The following is a 20,073-nucleotide window of genomic DNA, read 5'->3' on the forward strand; positions in this document are numbered from 1 at the left end:
CGAAGGCAAAGCTGTTAAATAAATTTCAGCCACGCGTACAGACACCAACTGCATAAAAATCCAATGCGTGCATTGCCCAAGATATTGGGTACCTTTCTAGTACACTTTCGCAGCTACAAATATTGTTTCAAGAGGGCCGTATCGGCCTAAGGCATTCAGAAACTTTTAGTGGCCGGAAATATCGGTCGATTCCGGATAAATTGCTGCATACAAGTTCTTAGTGCATGACCCGTTGCTTGTAAGCACATTTTGGGGGACAATTTCGAATACGGTAACTCAGATTTTCAGATATTCAAATGGGTTGGAACGATGCAGGTTCAAATGAGAAGGGCGCTTTGGGAGTGGGTTGAAACGGGAAGGGCGTTTTGGGAACGGGCTGAAACAGGAAGCACCCAAACGGGAAGGTCGTTACGGGAGCGGGCGCACACGGGACAGGCCAAGCGGGAAGGGCGTTTCGGGAATGGGTTCAAACGGGACGGGGTCAAACGGGAATGGGTTCTTTCGGGCTACACCCTTCTTTTCCACGTAGCCATGGGCATTCACACCGCCACCCTTGCACCCAGGGGGAAGGGCCACCACTCTAAAGCAAAATATTCCCCCTCGCTCTGGTGGGGGACCCTACCCTGAGTGGCGTTATCGGAGTTGAATGATGATAGTTGGTTGAGTTTTGCTGCTCTGGGGTGCGGCGCTTTAGTGCCAATCCCTCCACCATCTGACAATGATAGGGGTTCACGTGAAAGTCGCGATTCCCACGTCTAGCGCTTTAATAATATAAGTACTAGGTGGCGCTTTTCGCTCATTGTATATCGGCGGCGTCGAGATCTAAAAAAGTGGATGAATGGGTGGTAACATATAAACCTTCCAGACGGTCTTCCAAAAACTTTCAGCTGTCCTTGAATAAGCTCAGAAAAAGAACGACTAGGAAGCCGTAAAGGGGGACAGCTGCGGGCACTACACTTTCGAAGTATGCCATCAGTTCCCTCAACCTTAGCTGCTTGAACTCAGCTACTTAGAAACCAGCGAACACAACAATTGCACTCCGGACACGACGACATTCACTAGCAACGGCTCAAATGTGAGCAGAAAAAAAGGCCCCAGAGGTAGGCAGAACGTACTCAGAGGCACTGCGCATGCATATGAGCAGAGAACACCCCCTTCATGGTTCAATATTATTCCCTTACAATGCTCTGCCACTTTACTAAGCTGTAGGGGCTTGAACTCAGCTATTGAGAAACCAGTGAACGCAATGATTGAATGATTGCACTCTGGACGCAACAACATGCATAAACAGTGGTGCAAACACAAGAGAAGAAAAAAAGGCCCCAAAGGCAGGGAGAATGTACTCACAGGATGAATGTACTCGCGACACAGCAAAGGGTGCTAAGAATCTCTGGGTCCGGACAGGCCACCCCTGACACTTGGCAATGTTCAACGCACGAGCTCTGTCTAGCGAGGGAAGCTTATCTGTGCAATTAGAGGAGCTCTCGGATATCAAATGGGATATTATTGGGCTAAATGAGGTCAGAAGAACAGGAAAAGACTTCACAGAACTGAGCAGCAGGCATATTCAGTGCTATCGGAGACCTGGATAAGGGAACAACGCAGTTCACAATTGTAATGGGAGACTTTAATGCAAAAGTCGGTGCAAACAATAGAAGAAAAATCACTGCGAAATTTTGGAATAGGCACAAGCAACAGTCGAGGAGATATACTGGTTGGATTTGTGGAGTGAAATAAGATGAGGCTAATATACACATTCTTCCACAAACGAAAGGGTAGGGAATGGAGATGGGAAAGTCCTGACGGGATGACAAAAAACGAAATTGACTTCACTTTAAGTGACAACGCCAGTATTTTGCAGGACGTGGAGGTTCTAGGCAAGATTCGGTGCACTGATCATAAGATGGTAAGGTGCAAAGTAAGGCTGAATCTCAAAAGAGAAAGAAGGAAACATAAAAACCAAGAAACCCAGCATCAAGTCAGTCAGAGACTGGACACGGATTAAAATAACCCTTCAGAACAAATTCACGCTTTTAGAGTGAGAATGAGGACAGTGTTGACATTTTGAATGACAACCTAATAACAGCAATCACAGATTATTCAGAAGTGGCTATTGGAGAAGTAGCATGTAAGAAAAAAAGTGGAAAACTAACTCAGCAAATCAAGGAACTTGTTGCGAAGCGTCAGAACATTAAATTGTCGAGCGCGATGGATCAAATTGAATTAGTGGAGCTGTCAAAATTGATTAACAGACGTAAGACAAATGACATTCGTGTGTACAACAACATGGCAGTGACCAAGGAAACATTGGAAATAGGAGGAAGCTTGAAGGCAACAAAGAGGAAGGTGGCTATTGGCATAGACAGAATGTACAGAGGGCAACAACACCCTTGTCTATAACACAGGTTTCGTACTTATAGCCTTATCTTGCCTCGGCCGAAAAACATTTGAAGAAAACTATTGCGTCATTCTGAAGTCTAGACCATATATTTTGACCTCAATGTTTCTTGTGACAAGTTTGAATCCGCAGTTTTGAGAGGTAACCAGTTCAAGTTGAATCCAGTGTTATAGACAAGGGTGTTGCGCACCGTACCTATGCACTCGGAGACGAACAGGGTAACATTACGCACAATATGGGCGAGATAATAAAAATAGCCGAACAATTCCACACGAGGCTATATGCCAGTGACGTTGGACCAAGGGAAACTACTGAACCCACAAGCTTAGCCTGCGATGTTCCGCCAATAACTGAAGTAATATAAAAGGCACCTAAGGCATGAAAAGAGGGAAAGCTGCAGGTGACGGCGGCATAACGGTGGAACTTTTAAAGGAGGGTGAAGATATAATACTAGAAAAGCTTGCTAAACTATTTTCAGAATGTTTAAGGACTTTATAGGTGCCTACAGACTAGAAAAACACCAACATAGGGAGACAGTAGCCTCGTTTGGCCTGGATCAACGGCCCCGCGCAAAGCTGATTTTCCATGGCTGGGCCGATCACAGCAGCGAGCAGCACAAATCTTCCCAAAGGGCACCAAGCTGTGCTCGCTTGCTGTCGAGGTTATTCATTGGATGCCTCTTCACATTTTCCGGACGTGAGGATTACGATGTTTGCATCTATGGTGAGAACGACAGGGGGAAAGTCTGCATTGTGGTACCAGAACTTCAGACAGTGGCGCCTGGTGCTTTGGTTGAAAAAATTGGCAGCACGTCTGCGTCTGCTTGCTTCCTGGCAAACGTCTTTGAACGACAATATTCTTCTGCTGCCCCTGCTACATAACTGCCTCTCCTCTCTTCCCCCCACTTCTACAACGCTCTCCCCTGCCATAATGAATGCAATGGAGGTTTGTTCAGTTGAATTCAATTTTTCTTCGTTTGCACTGCTTGCGAGTCATCTGTCGGAACCACGAATCTTTTAACTTCTCTTTTGTTTGCTCTGCTTGGAAAATCACGAGTCGAGATCTTTTGTTTAAGTGTTTAGTCTTATTTCGCTTGTTTTCCGACACCGTTCTTATAACTGTGCTGCACGGCCATTTCAAAGGCCTTCTAAAGCTCGTTGAACCAATTGTCTATCGAGCGCTCCTTTGGAAATACACACACTAAGAAAAAAGGGAGTTTCTATGATTCTCTTCAGGGGGTATCTACTCGCCACAGAATTGACCCTTCCTGGACCCCTCTTCGCAGTCACGCAACTCTTACTGAGGGTCATGCGTACCCCACCCCACTAGAGTCCCAGTAGATTATAGGTAACTACCATTCATAGAGTCCGCAGTGACTGGCACGACCCTAATCTAATGAAAAAAAAAAGTCACAGGACCTCTTCGCAATGATTGTGGCGACAGTGTAACAAGAGTTGTGAGGACGCTCCTTTCATGAAGAGTACCGTGATGGTTATGGCGAAAGAGTCGTGGAAGTGTATGGGTGGCCCTCCAAGAGATGGTCAGTGCTACTGCCCGTGGAATCATTGCAGTATATGTGCAACTCTGACAGACATGGTCAACACGGACCCCTAGCTACCCCTATTGTCCCAAGAGTCAAATGATTCTTGCTTCACGACCACTGTCCCAGTCTTGAGTAGGTACAAATCTCATGGCAGCCAGTCAATTATGTCTGTCACTTTGTCAAACAAAGGTAGTCATTATAATCATTAGGAGACTTCTCTGGGGTGTGTGTAATTTAACTTCAATGACACCTACAGCAGCAGCATCCAACTCAGCAAGTATAAAATATGGAACGTAAACTTCGGTTCCACATGAAAGCAGTCACATTAACTTAGCTCACATCCAGTAATGGGCACGTTACCGAAAAAAAGTAACAGTGTTACAGTTACAGTTACCTAACCCAAAAAAGTAACTCTGTTACAGTTACAGTTACGAATTTTCCAAAAGTAATTAGTTACAGTTACAGTTACTGCAAAAAAAGTAACGTCGTTACTTTTCCGTTACTGTATAAAACTAAGTAATAGGTAAAATATTTGGCTTATTTAATAGAAACGTACGAAGGCATGCAGGTAGTAAAAATTACACGTAGTAAAGCCTCCACGAGGGGAACCTAAAATGATGCACACTCATGCCCAAACCAACAATCGTTGTGTACGCCTCATTTTTTTATTGCGGAAGTTTTGCTATCCATCATAAGGAACTTTATTTTTTGGTTGCTGCACTCTCACTGCAAGAAATTTATTTGCAAACATCACTGTAGCATAGAATTAGTTGTTTTTCAAAGTTGGAATCAGAAAGGCTGAACTTATACTATACCGAGCTGGAGGACAACACAGCCCGAAACAATCTTTCAATGTCAACTTAATTTATTTCGCCTACAATGCCGTCGCTTGACCGCCCCGTGCAGTGAGAGAGAATGGGAAAAAGGGGGCGGAAGTGGCGGATCGACGGAAGGCCCTTGGAGGAAAGGGGAAACAGACGTGGGAGTACATCGGTTGTCGAGGTGTTTTTGAAAGATACTCAAAAAAAGCGCTTCGTTAACTTTTTATTTCGTACTTGTGGTCGGAGACGGAGACCAATTTGAGCCATTGCCGAAGCGACGTCCGTGGGCCATCGGAGTCGTTCTCCCGCCCCAACCCCCAGCCGCCCCCATCCCCGGATAAAGACAAGATCTTTCCAAAGGGAATAGAAACTGAAATGAACACTTTACTATTTTCCCCCTCCGCTTCCTCCTCCTCCTCCTCCTCCCCCCCCCCTTCCCCCCCCCCGCCCCCGTCCTTACAAAAGCGGATTTTGCCGTCTCGAGCGGAAAAAACAGCTCTCACAATACCAGCCGTCCACGGCAATCACATCGCCGATCCCAGGAACCCCTCCCTTCGTTTGCTTTGAGGCGTAGGTCGAACGAAGCTCGCACAAGTATTCCTTGCACCCAAGATTCAAAAGCAGATGTAGCTATACTGTTTTCGTTTCGCCCACAGCCCTCGAAACGAAGTCGCGAGGCTTTCCAAGAACATTTCTTCGTGCAGTGGCAGTGTGGTCAGCCGTCTGCGGCCAAGATGCTGGCTGGTGTGAGGGCACTCGGGGGCACCACCGTTGGGGTCGTCGTATGTGTGGAGGGGCATGAAATTTATTACTTCCTCGACCTCGATCGAGCACTTCATACAGCTCGATGAAGCCTCTAGACCAGGGGTGCCAAACCTTCAAAGCGAACAATTGTCGCAAGCAACTGCGACTTGTGAATCGAACACTCTACAGTGCGCACAGGGCTGGACGAGCGTGAGGCCGCCGAGAGACTCCCCGCGGCGTTTTATGACCCTGCAAACGGGGCTGCACGTCGCTAATGAGAAAGCGACGCCCTGACTGGAGTTTTCCAGGCTTCCGCGAAAGTGAAAATGTTTCAGTGCGTTGTGCGGCGTTTGTGGGTGTTTGCTTTCCTGTTAGCCTTTGTGTCAAACACTTTTACTGCACTCCAGATGTGGCGAAAATAGTGCAGCCGCGCGTCGGACTATAGGTTGTGGCGCATCAACATGCATCAACATGCGCTTATGCGCGTGTCGCAGCGATTATTATGACCTGGGTGAGAATGATGTCGTGCTGCTGAGGAAAATACTGCAGCTTAGACTTAGAAACTTCGAGCCCTTAGTAGACCGCGTGGGACACCACGCACACGTGCACGCCTAAACATTTCTAGCCCAGATGTTTTTCACCCATGAGAAGGGAGTGAGCTGGCATAGATGAAGCAGACGAAGGTTCTGCGGAAGAAAGGCCGAAAAAGTGAAACACGCACACTGTACATTGGTGGTTAATGAGTGTTGCTGTAGGATAATTTTTTATAGAAATAAAGTAACTGTAACGATATTTCTCGTTACAGTTACTCCACAAAAATGTAACACTGTTACAGTTACAAGTTCCTCTAACTTAAAAGTAACTAGTTACAGTTACAAGTTACTGAAAAAAGTAACTAGTTACCGGTAACGCGTTACTAGTAACTAGTTACTACCCAAGACTGCTCACATCCCTACAATTTAAGGCAACATGCATGCCGCTTCATGAACCTTTTCATACAAGTACAGCAAACCAAACCACAGGTATTTGAAAATTACTTTATAAAAGACGAAAGTCATACACATTTAAATAAAAAGCCTGCTTAGGCTATCACAGCTGTTTTAAATCACAAAAAAACAACAAATAGCTTAAAAATAATAGATATACAAAGCATGTTTCATGTTTACTATGGCTTGCCACAACAGAGGCTTGCTAGACTGACTGGAATGAAAATAAATAACAACAAGTTTCGTAAAGGCCAGCTTTGCACACCTGCTGTTACAAGGTTAAACCAGTGTGAAAATAAATTGCAATAGTTTTTTAAAGGCTTGTTTCCTGCTTGCTGTTCTTCTAAGGCAGTCTTCTTACATAAGAAGTCCACAAAGTCAATCCACAGATCTTCACAGACCATGCACACGCTGCCAGGTGTCCACGGGTCCACCCCAGTGTACTGTAACATCCGGTTTGCGAACACCTTGTCTCGGACCTGGCAGAAATATCAGTGGAGATATTAAAGAAATAAGACAAAAGTAAAATAAAATTGCAGCAAGCACAGTAAAATCCTCGACAACAGGCTAACTGCCCAGTGTCTAATGAAAAGAGGGTGAGGAACACACCTTGTGCCTTCACGTTTCCTTGTGCCCCAACTTCTCACTTAGTTATAAAATGTTTCATATGGGGGAAATGTATCAAGTTACACATGCACACCCCAAAAATGCAAAGGCTCCAAAAATTATTGCAGCCATTACGAGGATCTTAAAGCACCAGGGAGGGGGACTAAGAATTTAGGAATGCAAAAGGCTGTTACTCCCCACTTTTGATATGAAAACACCCATGTAAGGCTTTTAAAAAACAGCATGAGCAACAAAGCAGTAAGTGAAGAGAGAGAGAGAAAAAAACATTTGAGTCACTTGCAGCACAAAGGGCATGGTTCATATTGCAAAAAATGGGAGTGGTACAAAGTCTAACTCAACCTGTTCAGTAAAAAGCATTGGGCAAGTTAGTACATAGTTCTTAAAAAGTCAAGTGCAAAGCACGCGACAAAGAAAGAAGATGATATAACAAGCGCTTGCCACTAAGTTTATTGAATGCATCGTCTCAAACACCTTTCAACGCTTTTGCTGTCACTGACATACCGGTACATTTTCGCATTTCCCCGCCGCAGTGTCACTAATGTATCAGTATGTTCTCCATTGTGCGTTTAAAAATTCACGCCATAGCACAAAGCTGGTGCACCAGGGCTATAAGCGCCATCTGTCGAATCTTTCTAGTAGCTTGTATTTTCACTCGCAAGCTCCACACGGCGGTATACTGAAAAGTACAGAGTGCCCGCGCCCACCCTTCGTTGCTGGGGGGCATGGTTGCTCTGCGCGCTGCACTCTGTCGGGATGAGTGACCATGTGGCACGCGTGCGATTACGGGTGTAAGGGTTGTTGCGCCATCCACAACGGGTTGCTAGGTTTTTTTATTCTGTTCCCGCGTCTGCTACGGCACGCCAGGTTAGCCCAGCGTGCTGTTCCCTCACCAATAGACCAAAAGATGAGTCAATCGCGGCTTTTGCTCGCTCGCCGTGCCCTTACTTGCCGCTGCCAGCAACAAACGAGGTTGTATCAATGTTGTATCCCCTTTTTATATCCGTCTGCCAATTTTGTAACGCGTCATTTCTGTCCGTTGTGCGGGCTGCTGAAAGTGCTCCCTCCATGCGCGCGGTTATTCTCAGATGGCTGACGGTGCGGGGCCTTCGACTGCGGACAGGACGATGGTTCTGCCGATTCCAGTCCGAATACGAGCCAAGCTCGGATTCCCATTTTGAGAGTTTCTCATCCAAAGAAGAGGCGCGAGTTCCACAGCGTCAGATTCTAATCTTGAAACGGTGGGGTCGCCGTCGCGGCAAACTGAAAATATCTGGAAGAAAGGCGATTTCTCACCCATGCTCTTTCCTTTCGACGTGTTACGTTCTGGATGCTATCATAGCCAAAATAATCACTGTGTTCCTGCCCTGATATTCCGGAAACCAAGCTGACACTGGGAGCGCATGACGGCCAAAGACACTCGACAGTGAAAGGGTTAATAGTGGGCTGCATAATGGTGACAGAGGAATCATAGCGAAGTTTATAAATATTCAAGCTCATTGCCACACAGGAGCACAAAGTCAATGTGTGCTCTTTTCTTGATAAAACAAAGACCCAAGAGTTCCCAAAGCAGTGCTTTTGCTTCTTTCCACAAGTTAAATTTAACCCAAGAAAGGCTTGTACTTACAAGATTCGCAACGAGTGGGTACATGCCAAAACGCCTCATTGCCTAGAGACAAATAGGATATAGACCCCTCCACAAGAGAACGGCACATCATAGATCACCCCCAATCGCTGGGAACAAACTACTTGGTGCGCTTTTTCTCGCACTTATCTTTTGCTTTCAAGCAGGATAGAAATTTGCCTGCAGCTTCAATCTATGCTTCAGTGAATAACTTTCACACTGTAAGTTATTAATCAAGACTGACAGGACAGGACAGGACAGGACAGGACAGGACAGAAGCAGTTGGAGGTCAATGGGAGAGGCCTTCGTCCTGCGGTGGACCTGAGTAGGCTAATGATGATGATGAACAAGACTGATTGATTGTAGGGTTTAACGCGCCGATGCAACGCAGGCGATGAGGCGCGCCGTAGTGGTGGGCTCCGGGTTAATTTTGACCACCTGGGGATCTTTAGCGTGCGCCGAAATCTCATACACACGGGCGTTTTTGCTTTTTGCCTCCATCAGAAAAGCAGCCGCCGCGGCCAGGAATCGAACCCGCGACCTCATGCCGCTGCATGCAATGTCAGCCCACCTTTTAGTTTTTTTCCTTCAATTGTTTTAAACTTAAGCGGACATGCTCCTTGAAGCAACCTTTTTTTCTCTTCAATAATGATGTTAGGAAGCTGAAACTTTCACAGCTTGTAAAGATTGAGCTTCCCTAGTCATATATGCTATTAAATTTTGTATAGCTGCTCCAAATAAAATTTTACGCAGCATGACATGCAGAAAAATGGCTTTTTTGTGCACACTATATTTTATTGTAAAATTTTTACTGAAAGTTTTAAAATAGCCTACGTGGCTCCTTATGAACTGCAGAAAGCACAAATCTACTTGTAAAAGCTTTACATCTACTTTGTCCACCAGGAAAAAAAAAAAGACTGGATCTGTGCCTTTTTTTTTTTGCTTTGTAAATTTGTTTTATGACCGTCAAAAATACCCAAGGACACATACTGCATAATTAGCAAGATTTGCGCCTTCTATGTGTTATAATGAACATCTGTGCAAAATTTCATTGCAGTACAACAACTCTAAGCGGGAAAAATAGCGTGCACAAACTCAGAAAACGGACAAAAATGCCAAACTGAGAAAAACGCAATTGAAAGTTTATTTATTTGGCAGATTCAGAAATTCTGGTTCTAACAACATGAAACTTGGTGGGGATACAGTCTGAAATGTTCACATTGAGGTCCTCAAGCTAGAACTCTCCTACCGCATCAGTTGCACCCTCACAGGTTCTTGCAGGTGGAGTCCTCGGTGGAGTCCTCGCTTCACCAGGCTGCGGCGATGGGACCTAGCCTCAGCAGTCAGCTTGGCAGACATCTGCCTGATTCTCTGCTGGTAACTTGCCCTGTTGAACCACAGCACTGTGAGAGCAGTGGCCGTCTCCACCGCAGTCCGGGAGGCAAAGCAAGTCTTTGGGCACAGCATCCAAATCTTGCTACTGAGGGACTCAGCAGCATTCTGTGTTTTTCCTTGCAGACAGCTGGTAAGCAACTGGGCATCTGTCAAGCGCTAGTAGATGGGCAGCAGCACCTTTCCTTGAGCTCTGGTTAGGAGTGCAGTGTGGTCGGTAGCTGGTTCTACCAAGGCTTCGGCTCTCTTGTGCTTGCACCCCGGCTCCTGTTCGTTGTGGCAAGACTTGAGCACATTTGCTTCATTGCTTTAGCAGGAATTGAAAAACGATGCCCACATGGCGCAGTACATACCATGTACACTACCCTTGTTGCTGGGTGTGGCTATCTGGTAGTAGTGCTGCAGCTTCTCAATGACCTTGTCAGCCAGCTTCTCTCCATGTGGCAATGGAGTCTTCAGTTTTTTTCATCCCGTTACCAAGACATCTGGCAACATGGTTTGTGCAGTTCTCCCTTGTGACTGCCTTTGGTCCGTAAACTTTTGCTTGACGCACTGCCGTGCATGCGCTGCTGTCTCCATCACTCAGGAATGTCGTCAACTGCAGGTTGTGCGATACCATCCTGTGCCAGATGCGCAGTGCTGCTTACGTCTCCATGGCATGGGATGAGCATTCTTTCACACACAGGGGCATGAAAGGCTTGCCACACTTCCTCCTCTTGCTCATCACGCTTTTGGTGGCGGCTGCAACCTTGACACAGTAGTTTGACAGCACCTCAAAATCCAGGCAGAGACCAGGGTCTAGAGAAATGACAGTGCCAATACCGCTGTGGCTCTTGTCTTTGCTTCTGCCAAGTACCATCAAACATCACACCGACGTCAGTCTGACCACCTTGCAATGCAGTTACTTGCCTTGCTTCAGCAAGGCCGTTAGAGACAACTTGTTTGGCCGCAGCATGAACTTTCTCGGCAATGTTGTGGAAAGTCTTTTGGTGGAGTGGTTTCAGTAGACCGAGAATGGCATAAAACCTGGACAGCTGATCGTGTCCAATGCCAACCGCGCGTGCAGCAAGTATCACTTTCACATTGCCGGCGAAACTATCACGGGGACTTCCACTGCAGAGTTCTGGATCGTGGCGGCGCGATGCGACGAGTAAACAGAAGAAATCACTCCTGCAGGGCACTCCTCGTTTTTGCACTTGAGTTCCAGTACCGGTGTGAGGCCCTTCTGGCCCTTCCACTTGTTCACAACCTCAACTACGACGAGTTCGCACTTCCAGAATGTCGAGCACATGGCGCCACTCACAAGGTCAGTCAAGGCGTTGACTTCGCAGATAACTGCGCTTGCACCACTCCCGTTGCCGGCTGTCTCTCCACCTTGGAGGGTTGCCAACTTCTCCGATGCGCTTACAAAGCCGATAGAGTCGCTGATAAAATCAGCCCCGCCTGGTTGAGCCGCGCTTGCAACGTTTGAAGGCATGTCGCCGTTAGGCCTCGCCGTGCCGCCGTTTGCCGTGGTCATCGCAATTTTACGCTGCTTACGCTTTCCCTTGTATGGGAATGAAGTTTAGGACTTGCAGTGAGGAAAGTCACGCTTCTCCTCACCGTTCCTGATAAAAAGCTCATGACAGGGAAATAGAAAAGATAACTCGAGGCTGAAGCGATGTGCAAAGAGTTGCGAATGGAACGATGCACACAGCTCGCGAGCGGCGAGAGCCAATGGTGGTCCCGATTTCGCGTCAAGTGAGTTAACTCTTTCGTTACCACGCCTATTCAAATCGATCACCGGTGATCGATGATTTATATTGCCTATTTCGACATGTTGTAGTCATTTCTCGTGCACCTAATGCCGTCAGTGGTTAGTCTAGGCACTGCCCTTTTAGAATCAGTTTAAATTTTCCCGCTCCGACGACATTGAGATTTTTGACGGCGTTTTTTGTGAGCTGAGGTGCATGTGTTTTTGAGGAAGGGGGCGTGGCTGCTGCCCTTGCGAAAAAAGCATGCAGATCGTCGCTAGGCTGCATTACCATAATATTTTTTTTGTCAAAAGGATCCCGGCAAGTCAAATACCAAATAATGCGGTCAGCTTTGTAGTCCGACAGCGTTGAGAGGTGATAATTACTTGAAAATGGGCCCAGCCATTCACTAATGATCTTTGGTTCGGACAAAGGGCAGCTTTATTCTCCCAAAGCTTATTTCTGATGGTCCCCCGCATGTCTAGCAAGTGTGCCTGCCATTTTCAACCAGTTTCCAGAAGTTTCGGTTTCGTTTTCACATTGCGAAATTCATATTTGGCGCTACTACGCAGTTACCCAACTACAAGCTCATTTGCCATGGCGCCTCCGTTGCGCGCTACAGCTCCTCAAACAAGCATGCCTCTCGCGCTTCCACTTTATCTACGCCTTGCTTCTGCGATAAGAGCTTCCGCTGAAAGTCAAACGATAACACCAAGTCGTCGGGTGTCAGTTCAGACGAGGAGAACGCTTCCAATCGGACTTGAACACCGCCAGCTGTTCACCGGCCGGTTTCGGTTTCATACGAGGGTATTTCCGGAGGTCTAGTGTCGCTTCCTAGTAGTACTGCCTATTCTGACAGAGTCTACAACAGCCTTGTATTTGTTTCTCTTCGAAATTGTTAGGTGGCGCTGCAATGTAGTAGGCGGAGTGCTGAACTCGTTTCACAGCCCGATGGCGGCTTGGTGGTGAAAGCTTGCTGGGAATGATTCTAGCGCACCGTACCTTATTCCTGCAAGCAAGGCTACCATAGTGAGTCAGAACATAATAATAAACCGCAAATTAAAGTTCTGACTGATAAGTTATCATCAGAACGTCAACAAACATCCACCAAAGAGTTTGCTTCTCAACTACAAGCGGATTTTTTCACATCGCTTGCTTGCCTTCAATATTGTGCCGGTCATAATCATTGGCAAGGTGTTTTTACATCACAAAGAGGCTAATTTGGGCCTTTAATAATGTCAAACCACCAGATTTCTTCTAGAGAACCATCCAAAATAGCAAAATTTGAAATAGTGGTTGGGCTTCACCACATGGCACGGGCACCACGCGGGCTAACATTTTCTTTTATATCTCACAAATTGTACCGCGCAACTCAATTTTTTTTTCTAGGACGGGTTTTTGAAATGTCTACCTACAAAATGTATATTCTAAATTTTTTCTACAACCGGTGGTTTATTGTACACAACTTATGTTTTCTTATTTTCTTCGATGCGTGGACAGAAATTTCGAATTCGATAATTTTTTTCGCAATCATTATTTAGGAAAACATTATTAAAGCTGGTGTCGTTGGAAAGCGCGTGGAATAATATGCATTTTATGTCTCTGCAATGTGTGCCTAACCAATATGTACAACGCAAAAAAATGTTTTGTTAGACCCTTAAAAATTGGCCAATTTCTCGCGGTATCGAAAGAGTTAAATACTGAGTAGGAGCTCTCAAAACAGAGGGGAAGAGATTTTTAAAAATTTTTTTTACATGGAGATACGAAGCCGGCGAGCGGCTCGATTGAGAGAAGAGGCCTGGTCTACCTCTCTCAAGTGATCGAAATGGCGGCCAGCCCCGCTGCTGTGCCGCATAAACTCTCAAAGATGGTTGAAATTCGGTTTAAATCCGGATTACTTGGGTTACCATGAGTAATTCAGACATGTTTTTCCCAGAATTCTCTTTCGTATTTCGTTTTCATTTTTTTCCCATTACAGAAGGGTAGTCGAAGATGATAACTCAAGGGAAAACAAAAAAATCGCAATTTTTCGACCCACAAGTTTCCTTAGGTAAGAACATGAAGCATTAAATAATGCATAGTCATGGTTATCCAGATCCCACTTAATACTGATGGAAAAGAAACCTAAGTTGTCAGTAAAAAGGGCACCACTGCTTTGTTATGTGCCTCAGTTTCTTCATGTTTTTAGTGGCAGCAAGAAAAAATTTTGAACCACTTGTCTATTTAAATTCATGTCAATGTATTTAGTTCCCGTATCTTTATTTTTTTTACTTCTGATGTCCTTCGATTTTGTACAGTACTTATTCTGGAGTTTCTCACGCACTGCAGGGGCTTTTCTGCACAAATTGAGAGCGATGCGGTAAAGATGACACAAAAGCCTTGAAGGGACAAGCTGTGGTAATTAGTTTCCCTATCACAATTTTTTTACTTTGCAGCATGCCCTTTGTTTCGTACTAAACTTGTTCTCAAGTTTCTCATGCACTGGAGGCACTTCTGTGCAAGTTCAAAATGATGCGGTAAAGCTGACATAACAGCCTCAACACTTTTGTTTCTGCATAAAATTGACTGGTTTTTAGGGGTCTACGAAAACATTTTTTTGTGCTAAACGTATTGGTTAGGCACATAGTGCAGTGGCACAAATTGCAGATGATTCAACGCCCTTTCCAACAACACCAGCTTTAACAATGTTTTCACAAATAATGATTGTAGAAAAAATTATCAAATTAACAATTTTTTTCCAAACGTCAAAGAAAAAAAAAGTATCACCAGTGGTGGAAAAACATTTAGAATACGCATTTTGTAGGTACATATTTTAAAAACCTGCCCTAGAAAAAAATTGGCTTCCGCAAGCTAATTTGTCAGATATTGCAAAAAATGTTAGCACGTGTGGTGCCCGCACCTCGTAATGAAGCCGAACCTTCATTTCAAAATGCGAATTTTGGATGGTTCTCTGGAAAACATCTCATGGTTTGACATTATTAGAGACAGAACTTAGTCCCCACGTGGTGTAAAAACATCTTGCCAATAACTAGTATACAGCAAGCACAAGATTCAGGGCAAGCAAGCGATGCAAAGGAATCCACTTGGAGTTGAAAACCAAACTCGATGGTGGATGCTTGTTGACACTCTGATCATCACTTATCTGCTAGAACTTTCCCTTGCAGTTTATTGTAATCTTCTGACTCGCTATGGTAGCCCTGCTTGCAGGAATAAGATGCAATGCACTAGAATCGTGCCCAGAAAGCTTTCACCAAGCAGCTGTCCCGCAAAAAAAAAAGAGTTCAGTACTACGAGCCATTTACATGCAGTGCTGCCTGATATTTTTGAAAAGACAAAATATCAAGTGTTTTGGAGATTTTTCTGAATAGACAGTTTTAGTGAGAAGCGACACTAGACCTCCAAAAATACCCTTGTACTAACGAACCTGGCTGGTGAACAGCTGGCGGTGTTCAAGGCTGATTTGAAGCTCTCTCCTTGTCTGAGCTGACATCCGACGACTTGGTGTTATATTCAAACTTTCAGCTGAAGCTGTTATCGCTAAAAGTAAAGCATGGGTGAAGTAAAATCACGAGCAGCGGGCTCCAGCTGAGAGTTGAAAGATAACATCAAGTCATCGGATATCAGTTCAGACAAGGAGAGAGCTTCAAATTGGCTTCAGTTTCGTTTCCGTACGAGGATATTTTCGGAGGTCTAGAGTTTCTCCTCAGTAAAACTGCGTATTCAGACAGAGTGTCCAACAAGTTTGGTATTGTCTGTCTTCGAAAATGTTAGGTGGAGCTGTAACGTAGGAGGCTCGTAGTACTGAACTCTTTTTTTCTTTGTCGTGCGACAGCTACTCGGGGATAGCCTGATGAGCACGGTTCCAGCACATTGCACCTCATTCATGCCAGCAAGGCTACAAAGCGAGCCAGATGATTATATTAAACAGCAAACAAAACTTTCATTTACTCCTTCATCCATCAAGCTAAGTTTTCACAAAACCATCGTACACAGCCAACCGGAGTACCCCTCATCGATATGGGACCCTCATGTAGAAGCATTTGTTCATCAACTTGAAACGATACAAAATAACTTGGCATGTTACATTCCTCCTAACTATCAGCAAGTATCCAGTGTGTCTACGGTGAAATTGAACTTGGTTCTGATGGAGGCGAAAAGCAAAAATGCCCGTGTGTACGAGATTTCGGCGCACGTTAAAGATCCCCAGGTGGTCAAAATTAATCCGGAGCCCTCCACTACGGCGCGCCTCATCGCCTGCGTTGCGTCGGCGCGTTAAACCCTACAATCAATCAATCAATCAAAATTGAACTTGGGACTGCCATTGCTCATCACAGGACGTAAAATTACTCGACTCTGCCTTTTCCAAAAAATCTTTTATCATGACAGCCTTCATGACATTCTTATCACCCCTCCGTCATATGTGCCTTCACATCTTGACCACTCCCATAAAGTAGGCCAAATTTCGTGCCATACAACAACTTTTTCTAAATCATTTATGCAGTCAACATTAAAAGACTGGAACCACCTTCCCTGTGATATTGCTGCACTTGTTCAATCCGAGTTATTTATTCTGGTGTTCACAATACCGGCGTGTTACCTTATTTTTAACAAAGCAGCGTGCCTTGGATGAGCACTTTTGATGTTACTGTGCTATAATGTACGTATAATATGAGCCATTTTAGAATGTATACTGTATATGTTGTGTTTACGCTGCTACCTTTTGTTGTTACTGTATTTCCTACCCCGTTCCCTGCTTCAATGTATAACACGAAGGGTATTCACAAAATAAAAAAGTGAAAGTTTCGACAGAGAAGTGATAATAAACTGAGAGTGAATGTCACGAACCACAGAGTTTTGTTTTCAACCCCAAGCGGTTTTCGTCACATCCAGAATCATGTGCTGGCCGTAAATGAAATGTCAACCATTGGTAAGATGTTTTTACATCACGTAGGGACAAAATAGTTCCTCTAGTAATGTCAAACCACCAGATTTCTCCTAGAAAACTATCTGAAGTTGCACATTTCGGAGCAAGCCACGCCTCCCAAGGTTTTTTTTTTATATCTGACAAATTGTTCCAGGCAACTCATTTTTTTAGGATGTGCTTTTGTAATGTTTGGCAAAAATGTATACTCAAAATGTTTTACACTAATGGCAAATTGGTATACACAACTTCTTTTTTATCAATTTTTCCAATGCTTGGACAAAAACTTTGATTATGCTACCAATTGGATAATCTGCTCATGGTGGAAAGGGCATCAAATCATCTGCATTTTGAGATGTTGCAGTATGTACCTAATCAATAAGTTAAACACAAAAAATTGTTTTTTAGACTCCAAAAATTGGTCAATATTCTGCAATAACAAGTGAGTTATCATCCTCACGGAGGGCCTGGTGTTCGCAAACTAATTACGGATCTAAAAATGTCTTCTTCTGGCCCCGACTCGATTAATTCAAAAATGCTCAAATGTACAGAACTGTGCTCGGCCATCATTTTGTCTAAAATTTTTGCGCAATCTTTACAGCAAAGTGCCCTTCCTGCTGATTGGATAAAAGGGAAGGTGGTTCCTGTTCACAAGTCTGGTGATTCACATTTTCCTGGCAACTACCGTCCTATATCTTTAACGAGTATTCCCTGTAAAATGTTTGAGCATATTTTGTGTTCCCATCTTGTCAGGTACTTAGAGTCTAATTCATTTTTTAGTAATTGCCAACATGGCTTCAGAAAATATCTATCGTGTGAAACGCAGTTGCTTTCTTTCACTAACGATCTGTTCATTAATGTAGACAAGGGTTGTGATACTGACTGTGTTTTCCTCGACTTCGCCAAGGCGTTCGATTCTGTTTCGCATGATTTATTTATTCTCAAACTCAGCAAGCTTAACATAGATGACAATGTACTTTTTTGGATCAAAAGTTTCCTTTCTAACCGCACGCAATACGTCATTGCTAATGGTTTTTCATCCGCATCATCTCCTGTCTCTTCCGGTGTGCCGCAAGGGTCAGTCCTGGGGCCACTTCTCTTTCTCGTTTATGTTAACGACCTTCCCAGCTGCGTCACTCACTCATCCATTAAACTGTTTGCCGATGACTGTGTCTTATACCACAAAATTAACTGCCCCAATGATTTGCATGAACTCCAGGATGATCTTAACAGCATTTCTAATTGGTGCGACAAATGGCTTATGAAACTCAATATCACTAAATGCAAAACCATGCGAATATCTAGGCTGCATAACAACCCGCATGCTTATCATTTGAACAATATTCCCCTTTCTTCCGTTCACTCTTACAGGTATCTCGAGCTTCATATCACGAAAGATCTTACTTGGAATATGCATGTAGAATACATAACTAACAATGCCAACCGCATGCTCGGGTACTTGCGCTGGAACTTCTACTTCGTGCCGTCAGATGTTAAATTAACACTTTATAAGTCACTCGTTCGTCCAAAATTAGAGTACGCCTGCGCAATCTGGGATCCCGGCAAAATCACGCTCACCCAATCCATTGAAGCCATTCAGAATCGTGCGACTCGTTTCATTTTATCAAACTATAGCCGTAATGCCAGTGTCACCTCAATGAAATCTGTTCTTGGCCTGCCTGACCTGTCGGTACGTCGCAAATATCATCGTCTTTGCCTTTTCCAAAAAATATTTTTCCATATCATTCCCCTGAAAGAACAGCTTATGCTTCCGCCTACATATATTTCATCCCGCATAGACCATGTAAACAAAGTTGGTGTTCCTTCTTGTCGCACTAACCTTTATAATGATTCTTTCATTCCAAGAACCAGCGTTGACTGGAACCATCTTCCCGCCTCCAATGCTGCCATCTCAGAACATTCCCAATTCAAGACTGCCCTACAAAACCTCATTTGTTAGTGTGTAATAATACTATGTACTCTCGGCAATGTACTACCATTGCTGGATGTCATAGTTCTGTATCCCCCCCCCCCCACTCCTTTCTGTAGTGCCACTTGGCCCTGAAAGTATTGTAAATAAATAAATAAATAAATAAATAAATCCGTCTGTCTGCGTGCCATATTCCTAAGTCTACCCTTGGCAGATATTAGCGTCAACGCCAGAAGTGGTGTACTCAACGAGCATCACAATGCATACGGCTGCTTCTGGGTTTTCGGACCCTCTAGAGCATTTTGATGTTTGCAGGGGTGGAACAGGGTACATTGGTTTGAGAGCAGTCCTTGGAGCAGGGCAAAATTGCCTTTTGTAGCAGGCTGGGAGCAGCCAGAAAAGCCGTTTAGCAGGGGGCTGGCACAGGCTGCTGTGGCAGCCCCCTGCCTACAACGAAAGTTTAATATATTTATATACTATATTAGGCATCCCCCTGTGGCACCCCTGTGGCACTCCCACTCCCCTAGGAGCCCCCTGTCCACTGCGCAGCCCCTTGCCTACTACGCAAGTTTCATCTATTTATATACTACATTAGGCTTCTACCTTGCACTAGAACCTACTCCGAAACAGGAACACAGTTTTACAATATCTGGAAATTTGCAAGAGGCTAAGTTATCCACCTTCGGACCCTGCAAGTGCGCCGAATTACATCACCGTTCAAAGTGTAAACCTCACACACACAGTTGAGGGGGACCAGATAAGAGGCCTTCACTTCGTGTCTGGTAGACAGCAGTGTTAAGTGAACTAACGGAGGCATTCCGTAAAACAGGGCATTTGCCTGCATTTTTTTTTTATTGAATGGTGGTTTCAATGCTTCCGAAGCAAAACACAGCTTTGCCTTCGCCCTTTGGGGGGGTTGCAAGTCGACGAACATGCACCAAGACTACATAACGAGAGCATGTTAGAAGGCATAATTAATGCTGGACTTTCCTCCACATAAGCAAAGCTAATCCTCACGGGAGAAAATGAGTGATTACCTCACTTCAATGGAAAACTGAATCAACAAGCGAGGAAAAAGCGTTCAAGACCCTGTTTGTTCAATGCATGCAGCTACGCTTGTCAAAAACGGTCGACGAAATTGCAATAAACTGCAGCCTCTCATTGGAATATTACTGTTTTCTATCTGTTTGCGATGTGACACAAAGACATTTCCCTCACTTTTGGTTATTTTCCATTGATTGTGGCACAGCAGCTGGCACAGGCAAACAGAACCACGCAAATGCAACACAAATAAGTCCAAAGTGAAGGCGGAGAAGGCGCGTAGTGCCTGCAGCCTTACAGATAAGCAAAAGCCGTC

General features: G+C 44.7%; 1 long non-coding RNA gene across 1 annotated transcript in view; it reads right to left on the reverse strand.

The window, feature by feature from the left end:
* Positions 1 to 6,198: 6,198 nt before the first annotated feature.
* LOC144174970 (uncharacterized) overlaps positions 6,199 to 20,073 on the reverse strand; it is a 36,993-nt gene continuing 23,118 nt past the window's right edge. Inside the window, exon 5 of the long non-coding RNA XR_013323567.1 lies at positions 6,199 to 6,971. This is a non-coding gene — a long non-coding RNA (uncharacterized LOC144174970). The remainder of the gene's footprint in view (positions 6,972 to 20,073) is intronic.

The sequence above is a fragment of the Haemaphysalis longicornis genome, unplaced genomic scaffold (genome assembly GCF_048455015.1).
Source record: "Haemaphysalis longicornis isolate Haplotype H1 unplaced genomic scaffold, Haemaphysalis longicornis Haplotype H1 scaffold_1, whole genome shotgun sequence".
Taxonomy (NCBI): Eukaryota; Metazoa; Arthropoda; class Arachnida; order Ixodida; family Ixodidae; genus Haemaphysalis; species Haemaphysalis longicornis.